The sequence below is a fragment of the Bufo bufo genome, chromosome 8 (genome assembly GCF_905171765.1).
Source record: "Bufo bufo chromosome 8, aBufBuf1.1, whole genome shotgun sequence".
Classification (NCBI taxonomy): domain Eukaryota; kingdom Metazoa; phylum Chordata; class Amphibia; order Anura; family Bufonidae; genus Bufo; species Bufo bufo.
The window spans coordinates 103,286,908-103,295,226 of record NC_053396.1 but is presented as its reverse complement, the minus strand read 5'-3'; positions in this window follow the sequence as shown (position 1 = coordinate 103,295,226).

Below are 8,319 nucleotides of genomic sequence, written 5' to 3'. Positions count from 1 at the left end.
TTAGTCAGTGTTTCCCTTCAGTATTTGTACAACAAACCCAGGAGTAGGTCCAAACACAGAAGAGACACAGATCTTTCCATTATACTTTTCTCTGTAGGTTCTACTCCAGATGTTGGCTGACAAATAGTGACCAACTACTGACCATATGAACATTGCTTTAGTCTGTAAAACACGTATATGTAAATCTTAAAGGGTTACCACTAGGACTCTTAAAAATTCCCACCCGTTCCGCGGCTGAAGGCCTATTGTAAACACTCTACATGCAGATCACATGACATATACTGAGGTAAAAAGAATGAACAATGAAGGAGGGAGGTGACAAAAGGCACTTCCCTCAATCTACCTCAGTAGAAAATAATGTCTTAAAGGGCAGTAGTCTATTGTAAAACATAACTTTAAATTCATCATAAATTAAAAAAAAAGGAGTAAAGTGCAAACTCCCTAAAGAACAGCCCCAATCCAAAACTAAACAAAACAAACAAAAATCAAATCACCCCAAAGCTGGGATAATAACCAGTATGATACAGATGGATCTTACCGGTAAGATGAATCTAAACAAGGTGGGAATGGAAGTGGGCCCAGCTTGACGGCCAGTCGCTCTATCTCGTTTTCACTGTGAGAAGTTGAGCTCACTAGGGGGCAAAAGAAAAGAATAAAAGGTGGTACAAAATTTTGTACCACCTTTAATCTTTTCTTTTGCCCCCTAGTGAGCGCATTGACGCCAATAGGTAGGGCTGTCCAGGGCCTTCAGTTTAGGTAAAGGTTCCGGACGGGCCGCTCTTTTCAGGGTGATGACTCCGTATTAGGAGGTCATCAGGGTATACTAGCCTTGTTAGGGCATAATAGGGTCAGTTGTACGGCCTTGGCCCCCTCTATTCTATTCTGCCAGGTGTGAAATTTATTGAGCAACTTTGCACGGTGGAAATGAGATCGAGCGACTGTCCATCAAGCTCAGCCCACCTCCATTCCCACCTTGTGTAGATTCATCTTACCGGTAAGATGCATCTGTATCATACTGGTTATTCTTATCCCAGCTTTGGAGTGATTTGATTTTTGTTTGTTTTGTTTAGTTTTGGATTGGGGCTGTTCGTTAGGGAGTTTGAACTTAACTCCTTTTTTTATTTATAATGAATTAAAAGTTACGTTTTATAATAGACTACTAGTGTTGATCGAGCACCAAAGTGCTCGGATGTTCGGGTCGAACACCTCGGGATGCTCGGTAGCACAATGGAAGTCAATGGAAGAACCCGAGCATTAAACCAGGCACCCCCTGCTCTGGTTCATTGGGAAAGGTCAGAAATTGATGGAAACACCACCGAAATGGTTCGGGAACAGCATGGGGAGGATGTCTGGATGCATATTGCAATCCCAGGTCGCTGCTGAAAATGATGTTGTCCAAGTAGTATGCCACTTTTACAGACTTACCGATTTTTGAGTAAAAATTGTTAGGAAACATTCTTTCCTGTATATTTACTTGTATATAAAGTGCAAGTGCTGCCAAAAATTACAAGAAGAGGCACTCCGATACAATCTGAATATCACATGATGGAGGGCCTCATTCACATTGTGGTACAATTGTTCAGGTAGTGGGACTCCTACACTCATAAAGCCTATGCACTCAGGTAAAGGGCTTCCAAAAATTACAAGGAATCGGCACTCCAATAACCCTTTATTACACATAAAGGAGGGCATCATACACCCTTAAAAAATTAGGATTGATGGCCTGCTGGTGACCCTCAAAAACATTAGGAGCAAGGCCCTCTGCTGACCCTCTAAAACATTAAGGACGAGGGCCTGCTGCTGAGCTGACCATATAAAGCATTAGGGGTGAGGGTCTGCTGCAGAGCTGACTCTCTAAAACATTAAGGGCGAGTGCCTGCTGCTGATCTGAGCATGGAAAAAATTATGGGCGAGTGCCTGCTGCTGAGCTGACCATTGAAAAAATTATGGACGAGGGCCTACTGGTGAGCTGACCCTGTAAAACATTATATGCGAGGGCCTGCAGGTGAGCTGACCCTCTAAAAGATTGTAGGTGAGGGCCTACTGGTGAGCTGACCCACTAAAACATTATATGCGAGGGCCTGCAGGTGAGCTGACCCTCTAAAAGATTGTAGGTGAGGGCCTGCTGGTAAGCTGACCCTCAAAAACATATGCGAGGGCCTGCAGGTGAGCTGACCCTCTAAAAGATTGTAGGAGAGGGCCTGCTGGTGAGCTGACCCTCTAAAACTTTATATGTGAGGGCCTGCAGGTGAGCTGACCCTTTAAAAGATTGTAGGTGAGGGCCTGCTGGTGAGCTGACCCTGTAAAACATTATGGTTGAGGGCCTGCTGGTGAGCTGACCCTCAAAAACATATGCGAGGGCCTGCAGGTGAGCTGACCCTCTAAAACATTATATGCGAGGGTTTTCAGGTGAGCTGGCCCTCTAAAAGATTGTAGGTGAGGGCCTGCTGGTGAGCTGACCCTCTAAAACATAATATGCGAGGGCCTGCAGGTGAGCTAAACCTCTCCAACATTAGAAGCGAGGGCAGACTAATAAGCATGTCGATATGATGGAAGAGGAGAAGGAGGATGAGAAAAGGAAGATTGAACCATATATGCTTTTTTTGTGGTGGAAGGGGTGTATGGGAATACAGTGTATTCAGTACATTATAAAAACACATTTAAAATGCCTTTATGTTCAGCCGCTTTACTCTGGTGGAGTAGAGTAGTCAGGGGCAATCCAGGCCTTGTTCATTTTTATAAGAGTCAAACTGTCAGCATTTTCAGTTGACAGGCGGATGCCCTTATCAGTTATAATGCCCCCAGCAGCACTAAATACCCGCTATGACAAAACGCTGGCGGCAGGGCAAGCCAGCACCTCCAAGGCGTAGAGTGCCAGTTCGTGCCACGTGTCCAGCTTGGACACCCAGTAGTTGTAAGGCACAGAGGGATCATTGAGGACACTGACATGGTCTGCTATGTACTCCTTCACCATCTTCCAAATTTTTTCCCTCTTTGTGACACTAGGCCACGCATCAGGGTAAGGGTGCTGGCGGGGTGTCATGAAAGTGTCCCAGGCTTTGGAGAGTGTTGCCCTGCCTCTGGAACTTCTGTGTGTTCCCCTCGTCTCCCCTCCTCGGCTGCCCAAGGAACTACGTACTCTGCCGCTAGCGTTGTCAGCTGGAAATTTTTGGAGCAATTTTTCCACAAGGACCTTCTGGTATTGCACCATTTTGCTCATCCTCTCCACCACAGGAATGAGAGATGAGAAGTTTTCTTTGTAGCGGAGGTCAAGAAAGGTGAACAACCAATCTGTGTTGTCCAAAATGCGTAAAACGCGTGGGTACCAGGAAAGGCAGCCTAACATAAAGTCAGCCATATGTGCCAGAGTCCCAACAGGCAAGACTTCGCTGTCGTCATCAGGAGGACGACTCTCAATCTCCTCATCCTCTTCCTCCTCTTCTGCCTATCCACTCTGAACAGATGGAAATAAACTTCCATGGGTACTACCCTCTGTAGCGGAGGCAACCGTCTCCTGCTCCTCCTCCTCATCATCATCCAATTTGCGCTGAGAAGACGAACTGAGGGCGGTCTGGCTATCACCCTGTGTAATGTCTTCCACCATTGCCACCTCTTTCACATGCAAAGCGTCAGCCTTAATTATGAGCAGCTAGCGTTTGAGTAGACACAGATGTGGGATGGTGACGCTGATAATAGCGTTATCACCGCTCACCATCTGTGTTGATTCCTCAAAGTTTCTTAAAACTTCACAGAGGTCCATGCCCACTCCTCGCTTGTGAAGAGCGGAAGCTGACTGGAAAGGCGACGACCATGTTGCAGCTGGTATTCCACTACTGCCCTCTGCTGCTCACAAAGCCTGGCCAACATGTTGAACGTCGAGTTCCAGCGTGTGCTCCCGTCGCACAACAGTCGGTGAGCAGGCAATTGTAATCGCAGCATTGACAGAAAGGTGGAAGCTGCCGATGACTTGCGTAAATGGGCACACACGCCGCGCACCTTCACCAGTAGCTCAGGCAAATTGGGGTAGGTTTTGCGAAACCGCTGAACCACTAAGTTGAAGACGTGGGCTAGGCATGGGATGCGTGTGAGCTTCCCGAGCTCCAAAGCCGACACCAAGTTACGGCCATTATCAGACACAACCATGCCTGGTCCTAGGTTGAGTGGCAAGAGCCACAGCTCAGTCTGGTCTCTTATCCCCTGCCACAGCTCTGCGGCAGTGTGCTTTTTGTCACCTAAGCAGATAAGCTTAAGCACGGCCTTTTGACGCTTCGCCACTGCAGTGCTACACTGCTTCCAGCTACTGACTGATGGTTGACTGGTGCTGCAAGAGGATAATTCTGAGGTGGAAGTGGAGGAAAAGTTGGGGTTGGAGCCACTAACGTAGGTGGTGGCGGAAACCCTGATGGAATTAGGGCCTGCAATCCTTGGCGTCGGTAGCACCTGTGCCATCCCAGGGTACGACTGGCTCCCAGTCTCCACAACGTTTGCCCAGTGTGTCGTCAGGGAAATGTAGCGTCCCTGGCCGAAAGCACTTGTTCGTGTGTCAGTGGTTAAGTGGACCTTCCCAGTAACTGCGTTGGTCATGGCACGGGTGATATTACGGGACACATGCTGGTGTAAGGCGGGCACCGCACACCCTGAAAAATAGTGGCGGCTGGGGACTGCGTAATGAGGGACGGCCGCCGACATCAGGCTGCGGAAGGCCTCAGTGTCCACAAGCCTAAATGCCAACATTTCCAGGGCCAGTAATTTGGAAAGTTGCGCATTTAGTGCTATGGCCTGTGGGTGGGTGGCTGGGTATTTGCACTTGCATTTAAATGTCTAGGATAAGGACATTTGTACGCTGCGCTGGGACACGGAAGTGGATGTGGTCGCTGATGGTGCTTGTGAAGGTCCAGGTGCAGGGCGGGAGGCATCCGGGCCTGTGCCTTCGACAGGGGATTGACCAGCACATAACACAGGGGAAGAGGAGGCAGTGGTGTGACCCGCAGACACTGATTGTGGACCCAGGCATTCGGCCCACCTATTGTGGTGCTTTGATGCCATGTGGCGGATCATGCTGGTTGTGGTGAGGTTACTAGTGTTCACAACCCTGCTCATTTTTGTATGGCACAGGTTGCAAATTACAATTCTTTTGTCGTCCACACTTTTCTCAAAAAAGCGCCAGACTGCAGAACACCTACACCTTGGCAAGGGAGATTGCCGCAAGGGGGTGCTCCGGGGAACAGTTGCGGGCCTGTTTGGTGTGGCCAGCCTTCTCCCTTTTGCCACCCCACTGCCTCTTCCAGCCTGTTGCGGTGCTGCGGATCCCTCCCCCTATGTAATGCTATCCTCACTCGTCTTGCCACCTTCCCAGGTTGTGTCAATGACTTCATCATCCACCATCTCCTTTTCCACTTACTCACTCTGCTCATGCTCCTGACTTGTTGACCTAACAACAACCTCAGTTATTGACAATTGTGTCTCATCCTCATCATCAACCTCTTGAGACACTAATTGCCGTTGACTTATTGGCAACTGTGTCTCATCATCATCATCCACCTCGTCAAACACGAATTGCCGTTCCCCACCGTCATCTTCTTGTGACTGTGGATGCTCAAGAGTTTGGGAATCAGGGCACAAGATCTCATGTCCCTCTTCAAGTGGGCTTGTCGAGAGGCCCAAATGAACGAATGGCGCTGAAAAGAGCTCCTCGGAATATCCGAGTGTGGGATCACTTGTTTGGCAAGACTCTCTATGGTGGGAGGAAGGAGGATCAGGGTGAGGATTGTGTTGACCAGACTCTTGGCTACTGAGACTGGACTTGGTGGAAGACAGGGTGGTGCTTAACCGACTGGCATCATTATCTGCTGCAATCCAACCCACCACCTGGTCGCACTGGTCTGACTTCGAGATCGTTGTCCTGCGCCCCCCTGCAAACTGGGACATGAAGCAAAGTATCGTGGATGATTTTTTTTTCTTGTGCTCTGGCAGCAGGCACAGTTTCAGCTTGCACCATCAGCATCACGGCCACTTCCCTGTCCCTTACTGCTCGCCTTCTTCATATTAAATGTTATATATGCTTGAAAGTATGTCACACGTACAGTAGCGTAGGATTTATAAGAACATGCGCAAAAAAATTTAAAAAGGTATTTGGGATGTGGAAACGTCACACAGGAGATATACCGCAGATAATGTCACTGATGTCAGCAGCAGCTAATATAAAATTACAAGGAATGTCACAGGTATTTTGGATGTGGAAACGTTATACAGGAGATGTACCCCAGGTAATGTCACTGTCCGCAGTGGACATCGTCTACGGAAAAAGTACACTAGATGTCACTGATATTTTTTGGATGTGCACATGTTACACAGAAGATGTAGCGCAGATAATGTCGCTGTCTGCAGCGGCCTAACTATTGCACGCTATTTAGCGCAGGATGCGTTAAAAATTGATATTGCTGCCCCACACAATAGTCCATAAAAGGACTTTTGGGTCTGTAAAGTTTTAGCAATTTAGCGCAGGTTGCGCTAAAAATATATATTGCTGCTGCCACACACAATAGTCCTTAAAAGGACTTTTGGGTCTCTGACAAGTTTTTCAACTGAAAAAATGAAAATTGAACTCCCTACACTATCATTCCCTTCTTCAGCACAGCTCTCCCTGACTAACACTGAGTCGATCATGTGCCAGCCAATCACTGTAATGCCAGTAACCAATATGGCTACGGCATTATAGTGAAGGGCAGTACTAACCTGCACACTTATTGGCTGCGTAGCAGAAAAAACGTGCGGGGAGGAGACTCGAGCATTGCGCTCGAACACATGCGGTATTCGGCCGAATACCGCCATGTGCCGCATCAAGATGCTCGAGCCGAGCATGCTCGATCAACACTATAGACTACTGCTCTCCCCTTTAAGACATCATATACTGAGGTATTGTGCAGTCAAGGAGGCACGGTGTCCCATAGCAAACCTCTCGGTGGAGCCCATTCGCCAATGACCTTTACCAGAAGTGAGTTCAGGTGATGATTATTATTGCTTTTAATCTTTCCTCAATTTATCTATCCTCTATCATCTACAAATGTCCCTCACCTCTGATGCTCCTTTAAGTTCGGTAGGTACTCCAAAATTCCTGATGGTTACACCTGTTAACTGTTCCATGTAAAATGTCCTCAAAAGACAAGGGGGCACTGCTTCCGAAGTGTCAAAGTTTCTTTACTGTAAGAACTGTGAATCTGCGGAATAGACTTCCTCAGGACGTGGTCACAGCAGGAACAGTGGACAGTTTTAAAAAGGGTTTAGATGAATTCTTAAAAGTAAATGACATTAATGCTTATGAAAATGTGTGTAAATCTGAGTCTCACTTCCTTCTGGGATTCACTTCCCACCCATTCCTTGGTTGAACTTTTTTCAATCGCATTAACTATGTAACTATGTAACCTGTGTGTACACTGTATTCCCTACAGTTTTATTTTTCATCAACCTTGAAAAAGACTTGTTGTCCAACTGAAACATTACTCATAATATAAGAAAAAAATATTTTTTTTAAAATGTATTTCTTGAAAATTCTTTGCATGCTGTCTTTCCCTTTTGCGGACTTACAGGTGCTCATTAGTTTTACAGATATGCTTTACTGAAATGCCTTTTGAAGTCAGTCATCAGACTATGTATAACTATCTATAGGACAAATCAGAATTTCTGCAAGTCAGTTTATACTTTAAATCTTTGACTATTGGATGGTAAATTTTGAGAAAAAAAGAGCTGTGAGTCCTGACAGTGAATTAACAAAAATTGCAAATGTATCCAAAACAAGCGGGACATTTCTATGAGTATATACTGTACATACTGAGAGCACTGCAACATATATTGTACTGGACTCATTGCTCTAGATCAGGCATCTCAAACTGCGGCCCTCCAGCTGTTGTAAAACTACAACTCCCACAATGCCCTGCTGTAGGCTGATACCTGTAGGCTGTCCGGGCATGCTGGGAGTTGTAGTTTTGCAACAGCTGGAGGGTCGGAGTTTGAGATGCCTGCTCTAGATAAACAATTGCTGAGAAGCCCTTACCAGGAAATGTACATTGGCCAGTATGTATTATTTTAGTCAGAATTGACAGAAAATGAAGTGGCAGGAAACATGAGGGCCAATACTGATCACTGTGGCAAAGCAATCAAAGGCTATCATTCTCATTTTCACTGGTATAACTAAGGGCATATAGAATTTCCATTTGTAGGGACTCTAGTAGACTACATACACTATGGGACAAGTGAGGGACATGTAAGAGAAGATAAGAGTATTCTCTTTCATTAAGATATTCATAAAAATATTCTTCAAGT